General features: G+C 41.3%; 1 protein-coding gene across 13 annotated transcripts in view; it reads right to left on the bottom strand.

Moving 5' to 3' along the window:
• Window positions 1-12917, bottom strand: part of dlgap2a (discs, large homolog-associated protein 2a) — a 341537-nt gene that overhangs the window by 132744 nt on the left and 195876 nt on the right. The window contains exon 4 of one of the 13 annotated variants that reach the window (XM_082517189.1): window positions 10612-10675. The exons of 11 other annotated variants lie outside the window; for them this stretch is intronic. The gene's annotated coding sequence lies outside the window, so the exon portion shown is untranslated. The remainder of the gene's footprint in view (window positions 1-10611; window positions 10676-12917) is intronic. One more of the 13 variants, XM_082517200.1, reaches the window with a different exon arrangement.

Here is a 12917-nt window from a genome sequence, read left to right as displayed (position 1 = left end):
TCCTTTCCAGTCACCTTTCTCACTCACTATGTGTTAATAGACCTATCTGCATTGAATCATATCTGTTATTAACCTCTGTCTCTCTTCCACAGCATGTCTTTATCCTGTCTTCCTTCTCTCACCCCAACCGGTCGCAGCAGATGGCCCCGCCCCTCCCTGAGCCTGGTTCTGCCGGAGGTTTCTTCCTGTTAAAAGGGAGTTTTTCCTTCCTACTGTCGCCAAAGTGCTTGCTCATAGGGGGTCATATGATTGTTGGGTTTTTCTCTGTATCTATGAAGCGCCTTGAGGCGACTTTTGTTGTGATTTGGCGCTATCTAAATAAAATTGAATTGAATTGAATTGAATAGTCTGCACCAACTGCATCCCCTTTAAGATGCATTAAAATAAAGGGGAAGGGGTCACATCATGAAGAGCAACAAACACAGACAAATACAGATGGGAAGACACTGCTATATACACACAAGAGGGCAATTAAGGAAAGTAGAGACAACTGGGTAATGAAACGCAGGTGACAACAATCAAAGTCAACATGAGAGAAAGTAAAACTACAAATGACTACCAAAATAAAAAAGGTGATAAGCAGTAACTAAATAGGGAAATCCAGATAAAAGACTGAACTAAACAACAGGGGAACTGACAAAGAGAAAAAATAAACTCCAAAACAAAAGAAAATAAGGATTAAAGATTAAATACACTACTGAAAGTTAACAATATGCAAACTAAGAAGCAAACTAAAAGTCCATAAACTCGCAATAATAGATTAAAGACCCAGGATCATGAAATCCAGTCTAGAAGTTATAAAATGAAGTAATATTTTTGGCATCACTCTGGGACAAAATGTTTCTGATTTTAGAGATATTGTGCAGATGTACGATAGCATTCGTGCATATTTGAAGGACATATCGTGGTGAAAAATGACTCCGAGATTCCTCACAGCGTTCCTGGAATCCAAGGTAACACCATCCAGAATAAGTGTTTGGTTAGATGCCATGTTATTAAGATGTTTAGGGCTGTGTAGTTTTATCTGAATTTAGAAGCAGAAAATTAGATGTAATCCAAGTCTTTATGTATTTAAGACATGCCTACACTTTAACTAATTGATTTGTGGCATCTGGCTTCATTGGATCATCTGCATGAAAATATATGCAGCGCTTTCTAATAATACTGTCTAAGGGAACATTGTGTAACGTGAAAAGTACTGGACCCAGCACAGAGCCCTGTGGAACTCCATCACCAAGTCTATCATATATACACAATTCAAACCATTCCAGCATATTTCCTTTAATAGCACCAGCGTACTCTATTTAATATATTAAAATTTTATGATCAGCAGTATCCAATTCTGCACTGAGGTGTAGCAGGACAAGCACAGAGATGAGTCCACTGTCAGAGGCCATAAGAAGACCATTTGTAACCTTCACTAAAGCTGTTTCTGTGCTGTAATGAGCTCTGAAACCTGACTGAAACTCTTCAAATAAGCCATTCCTCTGCAGATGATCTGTTAGCTGTTTGACAACTACTCTTTCAAGGATTTTTGATATGAAAGGAAGGTTGGAGATTGGCCTATAATAAACTAAGACAGCTGGGTCAAGTAAGTCTTTTTAAGTAGCAGTTTAATTAGAATCCCCTGAAAGCCTGTGGTATGTATCCTTTTAATAGAGAGAAACTGATCATATATAAAATCCTAGTATTAATTCTCCAAAAGTTGATTCTGTTCATCTGGACGTAGCGTTTTGTGGGAGAAACGTTTCGTCACTCATCCAAGTGGCTTCTTCAGTCTCAGCTGACTGCAGGTTTCCCCAATCTTATAAACAGTATACAGTATAAATATTGTAGTTCAGAAAGGCGTAAAGGACAGGAGGACTGTAAATAAATATTATAGGTTATTAAAAATGTTGTAGTTAACATTATGTCTTACAATAGTCCTTTGAGGGCTTCTGAGTATTTCACAGATCAAATGAAGATCATCTCAATTAGAACAACAACATACCTTCACCAGCTTACATGTTATCAGGTTTAAGGTGTGTTTTTGTGAATTATAGCAGGGACTCCATCCCCTCTCATTACCTGGTTTATTTTTAAAAGGAGCTGTGTACTGATATACTGGAAGTGCGTCAGTCCAACACAAACACAATAACAGGTATTTCTAAAGTTTTTGGCAGAAAGCCTAATCATTTCCAGTTTTTGCTGCTGCAATCTTCTGGAACAAGTACTGTGCCATCAAGGGACCCTGTCGTCCTGCACTTATAGACTACAGAGAGAAAACCAGCTCGTCTATTTTCATATGCATCTACCAAAGCGCCACAGCTTTGGTCTCCATCTCTACATTATATCACATGGTGGAATCACACACTACACTGCTGATCTTGTGACAAATCAAAATACAATAAACAAATGTACATATAAAAAATTAAGGGAAATGTCTTCAGTTTTAGTCAGTTGGGTATATTTTTATTTCTACACAACCAGCAGAACTAATGTGACTAATGTGTATTATTATTTTCTCTTCAGAACTTAAATCTGCTGCTAATCAATACCACCCACGTTTATTACAACAATAATGAAAGTAGCTGAACTAATGCTAAAACTAATAAAAGGAAAGGGAAATTAAACCATTAAAATTAACTCTTGGCTGCTCCCTTATTTCCCAAAGGGTTACCACAGCAGATGGATGAACACGTATAATTTGGCACAGATTTTACGCCGGATGTTGTTCTTCTCACAACCCTCCTATTTGTCTGTGCTTGTGTCCCCCGAGGCTTGGTTTTTATGACAGACCTTTCATGTGCTGGCAAATGTGTTAACCACTACACCATCAAGCCACTGAGTCCAAACTGAAAAGGCAAAAACAAAAACACTAAACTAAATCTACTGCAGGGCCAACGCGGAGGTCAGCCAGCCACTCACAATCACACCCTATTATGGCCGATTTAAAATGACCAGACAACCCAACATGCATGTCTTTGGATTGTGGGAGGTAGCTGGAGTGTCCAGAGAAAACCTATGCAGGCACGGGGAGTGCACGCAAACCCCACACTTGAAGACCTCACCCAAGCTCATAGATTCAAACCCAAGACCTTCCAGTGTTAACCACCACAGCACCGTGCCACATTTACAGTGCTTTCATGAAATGTGTCCAACAGTGTCATCTGCTGACCAAAAGCAACAATGCATGCAAGACAATGCAACACAGAAGATTTCACTGTGCACATATTAAAAATATTAGGCTGAAAGTCTCTTCAGACATCATGCAAACCTGGTAAGCCAGATTTGTCCTGCAGAAACATAATATTTTAACACATCGCATCTGATTAACACATCTCTCTTCAGTCATTCTCACTTCAGACTTGTAGCAGAAGAAGAAATCAGGCTGATCTGTCTTTCAGTAATGAACGTCAGGAAACAGCTGCAGCTTGCGAAAAAAAAAAATTGGTCCTCTCCAATAATTATTTGCATTAAGGGAAATAGTCTTATGGGACTAGTTTAAGCCTATGAAGAGAAGTCATTTCCTACGCACGAGTAACTGAATGAGCCCTTTTTATGCTGCGCTGTGCCATACATCAATATGTAGCCATTCCTCTCATAAAACAAGTCGTTACACTTTTCAGGAATCTGAAAACCACTGGAGTCATTATCAGCTTCTCGTCCGCGACAAAATTGGAAGCGAGTTTGCATTTGGCATCATACCATGTGAACCGGCTTGAAGTAACGCAGTGAGAAGCTCCCGTGAGGGGGCTGCAGGGATCAAACTGAAGGCAAAATAAGATGCACTGTTGCGGCATCCCTCCACCCACACAGTCACCGTGCTCACTCGCACGCGTGTACTCCAGTCATGGCTGCTGGGGGGCGTACGTGCACAGCTACTGTGTGTCTGATCAGCACGTATATGCCAGTGCACGTGCGTGGGTGCGTTTCCAGTGCACTCCATCATTCATTTCTCTCCTTGTCACTCTTTCGCCCCTTTTTTTGTGTTAATTTTCTCAATCCCTCCCACCTTGTTTTGATCTCTTTCTTCTTTTCTCTCCCACTCGCTCTCAGTCACAAAAACATGCACGTGCACCCATCTATCCACCCACGCACGCGGTTGGCACGGGCGAGTCCCCGAGAACCAGCACGGTTTGGCATGGGGTTATGCAAAGAAATACAAAAATCGTTGCGGCACCACTGCCTAATGGTGTCTCCATGGCAACTAAGGGAGCAAGGCCCTGCGTTGCGGTGTCAAACAAACACGGCAATTTAAACTTTAGTGAAGAAACGAGCTGGATGATGGTCTTGCATCATTACTGTATTTGACACACTTTAGGTGGCGGATATTTCACACTCATGAGTGCATGATGTTTAGCATGGAGAAAGCAGCCTGTGCAGCACACAGTAATACACACTGACTGTGTAGCATTCAGTACAACTCTAACAGACAGCCTGTTATATATGGGCTCAAAATGTGGTCATAAATATTTTGTACTTGTAAATCAGGATTTGTGTGTGTAAAAAAGATTTGTGCATGCGTAAAAAAGATTTGTGTGTGTAAAAAAGATTTGTGCATGCGTAAAAAAGATTTGTGCATGCGTAAAAAAGATTTGTGCCTGCCTTAAAAAGATTTGTGCATGCATAAAAAAGATTTGTGCGTGCGTAAAAAAGATTTGTGTGTGTGTAAAAAAGATTTGTGTGTGGACTTAGCCAAAAAAACCCTGCAAGTTAAAACTACGAATTTTGACCCTATTTTTCTTCCTTTCATCTGATTGGTCAATGTCGTGTCAATCACAAATGTAACATTCCAATCAGAGAATAGATGGGTTTGGCTGTCGGAGGGGCGCTTTTTTTGAACTGCAGGGGTCCGTTCTTCGTACCTCGCTTACTACATCCAAGATCAAATCATCGCGCTAACTTTGAGCTCGCTATCCCGGTTCTCCGAACACACCTGTTGTTGACGATTAGTACAGCTGGATGAAGTAATGTGAGATCACCGGGTGGCTTAACAGGGGCTACGCATCGATAGTAGAAACATTGATCGGCAACCCTCTGATTGGTCGGCGAAAATGTCGAAGGAGCGCGCTCTGTATTTTTCGGCAGCAGAGCAAGAACTCTTGATTGAGGGATTTCAGGAGTTTCAGAGTTTAATTAAAACGCAAGGGAACACTGCAAAGGCTGCAAAAGCAAGGAGAGAGGGCTGGCAGAAAGTTGCTGACAAATTAAACTCGTAAGTAATTTAATAATAATAATAATAATAATGGATTGGATTTATATAGCGCTTTTCAAGGCACCCAAAGCGCTTTACAATGCCACTATTCATTCACTCTCACATTCACATACTGGTGGAGGCAAACTACGGTTGTAGCCACAGCTGCCCTGGGGCAGACTGACAGAAGCCAGGCTGCCATATCGCGCCATCGGCCCCTCTGGCCATCACCAGTAGGCGGTAGGGTAAATTTATTATATTATATTACATTATATCCTCTTTCACATTAGAGCCACAACAGGACCCACTAGAACATGGGAACAAGTAAAAGTGAAATATAAGAATATTCTACAGAATGGTAATATTTACTTAGCGAGGTACGAAAAACGGACCCCAGGGGCCTGTTCTTCGTACCTCGCTAAGTAAGTTAGCTGGATTTGATTGTTGACGATTTCGCGTGATCTTGGATCGTTCGGTTCCCCGAAACTCATCCGGGACTTGCTGTCATAGCAACAGAGCCGTAAGCGTAAACCTGCTCGGGAGCAGGTTTACTTTATGTAAACAGGATTAGATCGCGGCCACGCAGGTATGTCCGCTTCATTTATACGAAAGCAACAGCGATATTCCACCACTGTTTCACCATAAATAAATAACATCAATGTAACTAAAGATAATGCAGCACTTGATCCTTTTATTGATGTCACACAGATACATACAGGTCATTTCCTAAAAAAGGGAAATGTACTATTAACATTCTATTACATGTATGTGATTATTACAGATGTAATTCATATTTCAGAGTAGTAATTGCAAATCACTTCGTGTAATCAAGATGAGAGACCACGGCTATAAAAGCGAAGGTGGATTTGGGAAGCCTGTCGCAGCCATGTCCTGTCCGTTTACGCGAGAAACCCATTGCGGAAGGTGCAAGATTGATAAGGAGAGTCCTCAGAATCCAGCGTATATTGCGGGACAGACAGGATCCTTTAGCTCAGCGCGACAGTGTGCTCATTGAGAGATATCGATATTCCCGTGAGGATATTATTTACTTAACCAACTTGTTGACGAGGGGGTGCAGGACCACCACCTGTCTTTTTTTTGCTCTGCCCTTTTCTTGGTTGCTGTTATGAACAAACAAATAGATTATTTCAGGGTCTCTTTCCAAGAGACGAAAAGCAATATAAGTGATAAATATTACCATTCTGTAGAATATTCTTATATTCCACTTTTACTTGTTCCCATGTTCTAGTGGGTCCTGTTGTGGCTCTAATGTGAAAGGGGATATAATATAACAATATAATATAATGTAATATAATATTGGATAATATAGTGTAATATAATAAATCTATGAATAAATAATAAAGTGACTGAATAGTGGTATTGTCATGCGCTTTGGGTGCCTTGAAAAGCGCTATATAAACCCACTCCATTATTATTGTTATTATTGAATTACTTACGAGTTTAATTTGTCAGCAACTTCCTGCCAGCCCTCTCTCCTTGCTTTTGCAGCCTTTGCAGTGTTCCCTTGCGTTTTAATTAAACTCTGAAACTCCTGAAATCCCTCAATCAAGAGTTCTTGCTCTGCTGCCGGAAAATACCGAGCGCGCCCCTTCGACATTTTCGCCGACCAATCAGCGGGTTGCCGATCAATGTTTCTACTATCGATGCGTAGCCCCTTTTACGACACCCAGTGATGTCACATTACTGCGTCCAGCTGTACTAATCGTCAACAACAGGTGTGTTCGGGGAACCGGATTAGCGAGCTCACGGTTAACGCGATGGTTTGGTCTTGGATGTGTCATTTGATCTTGGATGTAGTGAGCGACGTACGAAGAACGGGCCCCTGGTCTTTGAAGGGAATAAATGCCCTTTTACATGCCAACCCAGCGTTTTCCTTCATCACCATGAAGGAAAACAGTCTGTGGTCGTCCGAGTTTGGTGATTTTTCTGTCACAGGACTACGTGTTTAATACAGGGACTTCTACAGCCTTTTCAACAGCGCTGCGGACGCGGGGGGGGGGGGGGGCGGCAGCGCAGTGTTTTCATTACAAAGCTTTCTTCGTTATGAATTAGCATATATGTTTTTATTGAACATTTGAAGAACTAGCAAAAAAAACCCCACAAACTCTTGTAGTTCACATAAAGTCAGAGATAAAAACGACAAGGAGCAGGTGCATCTAGTACAGGTAGAGCTGCTGCAAAAACCCACAGAGCTCAGCAGCCAGCAACAAATTCTGGATCCTTTGCTTTTAGTTAGCAATTAGCATTAGCAGCACATCCTGCGTCCGATGTGAAAGGACTTTTATGCTGCGCACTGTGACTCACAGCAGTGGTCCCGGGTCAGCCCTGACGTTGTGGCAATCCTAAAGTAATAATGGTATTTCTAACCACTGACATACCACAACTTTATCCTTTCAACAGCTGCTGAAAGTAAGGGGACCTAACTGCTATCGGATATTTATATAGAGATTACCCTTCAAGGACCTGCAGTTCAAAAAAGTGCCCCTCCGACAGCCAAACCCATCTGTTCTCTGATTGGATTGTTTAAAGGAAGAAAAATAGGGTCAAAATTCGTACTTGTAACTTGCAGGGTTTTTTTTGGGCTAAGTCCACACACAAATCTTTTTTACACACACAAATCTTTTTTACGCATGGACAAAATTTTTTTACAAGTACAAAACCGATTTACAAGTACAAAATATTTATGACCACATTTTGAGCCCATAGGTTATACACATTTTTATTGTTTTTGAATTATACTGTGAGCATTTCCCCAATTAATCACATTTTCTATGTTTTGGGAACATACTGGACACTCGTCTGTAATGTCAAAGTGAACTTTTTTGCTTCAAACGAAGGTTTTTGCACTGGATGACACATCTCCAGGACAGCAGGAGGACAAGAGGATAACGCAGAAGTGGCTCTCTGAAATAAAACTGTTCTCACATGAAGAAGAGCATTAGTCATTCTGGCAAATTCCCAAAAATGACATATTTTAATATTCACTGGAGTAATAATCACTCTGATCTGTGCGGTGTAACCAGAGGGAGCCCAGGTGGATGTATGAGTCAATAAAACGTCACATAGTTGTTAATTTCTCAGCTTCGCGCTGACGCTGGTTATTATCATTGCCATGGCAATGAAGTCTCCCCAATCGATGACAATGTGATGATGAAATACTACATTAAACTGCATTTAAGGTGCTTTAAATTAACAGAGCAGTCCAAGTACCAAATAGCCCCAGGCTGCCTAAATATAACCCAACCTCACCCATAATATATGATGGAAATATGTGAACGAAGGAGCAAAGATCCAAAGCTTAGCTAAACCAGAGCTACAAAGTGAAGGCACTGGCATGACTGTGCATTAGTGTGGATTTAAAATAATTTTATATAAACTGGTTATTCATGTTCTTTTCTAATAAGCTAGAAAGGTAGGAAGCCAAGTGTAATGAGTTCTGTGCAATAATCAGCTTAATACTGTATTGCACTTGTGATCTGACCAAATTGCCTATTTAAACTCCGAGTCCAGTATAGTCAGGTCGATTTACTTACAGGGCACATTTATTGAGTTTAGCAGAACAACAAGTGAATGCAGCATCAGAGTGATCCATCTCAAGACGTCGTGTTAATGGTAATAACGATAAACGGTAAGTTATTTTTATTCTCCACCTAATAATTCTAAAAAAACAAAGAAAACAAAAACTGTAATTCATGTTTCTACACACACGCACACACACACACACACACACACACAGCCCTTTGTGCTACCTCATCCTTTGACTTTGAGGCACAAAGGTGTGTCAGCTAACTGTCGGTGCAGCTAAAGGGAGAAAGCATCGCAGTTGGAGCAGCTTATTCAGGTGAAACTTTTAAGAAGCAAGCCCAAGCAGTGCTTTCAAGTAGCAAAGAGCTTGTTCTGTTTCAGTGCATGAGTCATTTGGCTTTAATGCTTTACCTGTGGCTCAGAGGCTGGGCTCTGGCACGGACTCAGGATGCAGTGCAACCTATTGACTGCCCAGGGACAGAGAGAGAGAGAGAGAGAGAGATAAAAGCAGAGCTATAGTGGACTGAGAGCGCTGGTGAGTGACAGACACACAGAGAAGGAGAAGGGGGAGAGATGCCAAGGCAGAAGAAGAACAGAAGGCTTTCTTCTTCTCTTATTTTTGTTTTTGGGCTCAGTTCAAGATTCTCTGTTGGGAGAGAAGCCTCCTCTGAAGAGGCGGCTGCTCAGAACCTCAATAGCATCCAGCCTGTGTCCTTGTGTATGTGTGTTTTTGGGTAAGTGTTCCAAAATGAGAGCGCTGATGGAGTCAGCTGGACTCTGATTGGAGTCAAAACCATTATCCCAGCAAAGCCATTATCCCATTAGATAGCACGCCTCACGCAAACACATTCACGACCAACAAAAAGGACACAACTCATATCAGCAGCTCATCATCTGCAGCAAGTGGGATGCCCCGCACTGACTGGTGACTTATTGTCGGTGCCGGGCCACCATCTGTGCGTCAGTTCACACGTTCATCCGGAGCATTATCCTCAGCGACTATCCTAAGCACAGCCCGGCCACAGCTTTCATCCATGTCAGCTGCTGAAATGATGATGCATAACAAATGAAGTCTTCAGAGGAATGCATTCCTTTGCAGTAAAGTCCCCGAGGCTGTACCGCATTAAATGTATGCAACCACTTCTCCTCTCCTTCTCTGTCGTTCCAGTAACTGGTCACTATTGGACTGTGGCAATATTTTTCCTTTTTGAAAATCAACCTCCAACCTTGAAATCTGGGCACTGCAAACTTGATTTGTTACTGTAGCATCAGTGTTTTCCAAAACCTGTCTGCAACCTTTGCAGGCGAATAATCATTTCAAGCTCCCTCGCTTCCTGCACAGCGTCTGACTGCCAGGCCTTTGCACAATTAAATTAAAAGCTCCTTGTTACAGCCATTATGGAGTTTCCTAATATGCAGTACAGTAGAAGGAAATGATTGACATTACAATGTGCTGATGGTGATATTCCATACTGCTGCAGCTACATGTCAAGACAGAGAGATGATAGGCTGCAGGAATCCTTCCATGCTGTCATGTTCCCTCTGATTTGTTTACAGCCGGCGACTGTTTTAAGTGTTTGATTGTATCTGACGCGAACCGCCAAGATCACTCAGAAGGCTTCTGTGCAATCTTTACTGCACTTATCATTTTGCATGTGTGACAAAGTGGGTGAGAAGACCATTTGTCTATATTCTTAGTTAACATTCTTGTTTTGATTTAACCATATTTCACATGTAATCTGCAATAGGCAAACATCTACTATCCCGGGTTTGTTTATGTTTTGCACTTTTACAGATTATATAACATCTTGGTTTAAATCAATTCCTACAAGTTTGTTAAGTTAACATGTTCTTTATTTCAACTGTTAATTTGTATTGTTTAAACTTACCTTACCTACCTGTCTTGCAGAAACAAAAGGAGGAAATGTAGTTTTACTTCCTGCTTTATACCTGCTGGGGGAAGGGGAAGAACTCTTATAATTTTATAAAGTTGATTTTAGAGGGTTTGAGAAGAAATAGATTTATTGTTGTAATATGTATTGATTACACCAGAGTTTATGTTGCCAGTAAAGAGGAGTAGTAGACGTTTGAATATAATCACGTTCATCTTACCTACCTACTGAATGGAATAGTCCAGAGGAGAAATTGTTTGGTTAAGTGGACTATTTAAGCAGAAGAACTCAGGTGTTTTAGGAGAAAGGTTCAGGTCAGTGTAGCTGTGTGCAGTTTGACCTTAATTTCTGTTGATTTAAGTTCAGTTATGTTTATTTGAACTGAGTTAATTATAGAGTTGAGTTTCTTATTTGTTTCTTTGTAAATATTGTTTGGGCCACAAAATGGTGAATAAATCACTTGCTACACTAGACAGCATCAGTCTCCTGCACTTCTTTGCCCGCTTAAGTCGAGTCCTACCACAGCATGTAAAATAATACCCACTGGTCCATTTTTCATTCTTTACTGGCTTCTTCTGGAAAACATTTGCTTAATTCATGCAGGCGCTTTGAGACGGTGCATCAAACAGAAGTGAAACGGCCAAACTAGCTAAGATAAAAAGACCTCAGCCCAAACACAGGCCACGCCAATCATCCTCAGGAAACAGCATTATCATTGTGTAAAAAAATAAAAAACATTTTGTGCAATAAAATGGTTTTTGCGGGGCTAACAGCTGCATCTGTCTAATTCTTGCTTCATCCTAATTTCCTCTAAGGGTGCTGAAAGGGACAAGCCACACCGAGCAGTTATCTGACAAGACAATCTACTATTCTCCGTGTTATTGTAAGCCAGGTGACATACTACAAACACGATTTCTCAAGTTTAGTGCTTGCCGAAAACAAATTGGTACTGAATAAAGTAATGGCCCAGCAGCTTAGCAGAGCATGAAGCTGGTTTATACATGGGTGTTGTTATTAACATGCATGAACCTTTCAAAATATGGGAAATGATGGTGTCGGTGCAGGTGGTGGATCCACTTCTGATACTAAAGCAAAAGATCAGTGCAAACTGCTTCACAAAGATGCTGGCAGCTTGTGTTTCATTACTTGGGCTTTGTGCAAAACAGTTTGTGAAGGTGATGAGTGGAAGCGCGTGTTTAAACACATGTGCTAATCATGGAGGCACATTAAAGCGCATTAAGTAAAAGAGAGGTAAGAGCAGATTGTGTAATCTTATCTGTAGTCACTGCGTTCGTTTGAAGAGTTTAAGAGTTTAAGAATGAGTTAATGTTCAATTTACAGAATATGGAGTTAAATTTGTTTTTCTTTGGATACTGTTATAAATTCTGCTGCTGCATTTTATTCTGGTCTAATAAATATGGCAAAAAGACACATTCCTTCATTATGGTTAGTAAGGAAACTTGTGACTTTGAAGTCTTCAAGCTTTGCATATGTGTGCTCATGTACTCTACTGATCCATGAAGAAACTCAATTATTTATGGGTCTGGAACATGAACTGAAATTCACTGACACTTAAACTGGTTCCATGCATTGAGTCACTTGGTTGCTTTTTTTCCTGTTTTAACTGCAAAGGCTGAAAATCAAGCAGGTGAGCTGAGGGTGAATGCATACAGCTGCAGTACAGTGACACTTCAGTGTGACATGGAGTCCTGATACATGCACACACAGCTTGCAGCATTATACACAATAATAATATACAACAGAGTACATGTGTGAGGAAAATCCTGTACAAGTAGTGAGCACTGCCCGGGGGGAGGGCATGGCAGACGAGCCAGAAGAAGCATTTAGTGCTTATAGTTCACACGTTTAGATTATGTCATTACTTAGCATAGTGGCATTATGTGCACAGTTGTACAATGGGTGATAATTCCCCGGGGATCGGTCCACCTGCATCTGCAAAAACACCACACAGCCTGCTGGATGTCACTTTGGATTACAACCATCTGTTTAAATACTGTGAAGTGATAGATAAAGAGCCTCTTTACTGAGCCCACGCTGTCTGTGGCTGAATAACATCGTGTCTCTAAGTAGATTCAGTGTGAGAGTCTGTCTGCAGTGCAGCAGTGAACATCCAAAGCATCTCCTCTAACTGGCTGCTGTGGCTCTGCGCTCCACCAAGCAGCTGATTTACACCAGTAGGTGAGAACCTGGGAACCCAGGTTGTAATTCGTCACCAAGTCACCACCCACAGCGGAACGCCACCCAATACCTGATGAGGAGACGGCGCTGCGCCGCGGACGAGT

Source organism: Aulonocara stuartgranti, assembly GCF_965226115.1.
Source record: "Aulonocara stuartgranti genome assembly, chromosome: 19".
In the NCBI taxonomy this organism is placed as follows: domain Eukaryota; kingdom Metazoa; phylum Chordata; class Actinopteri; order Cichliformes; family Cichlidae; genus Aulonocara; species Aulonocara stuartgranti.
The sequence above is the reverse complement of the archived record's forward strand: the minus strand, read 5'-3'. Positions and strand labels throughout refer to the sequence as shown.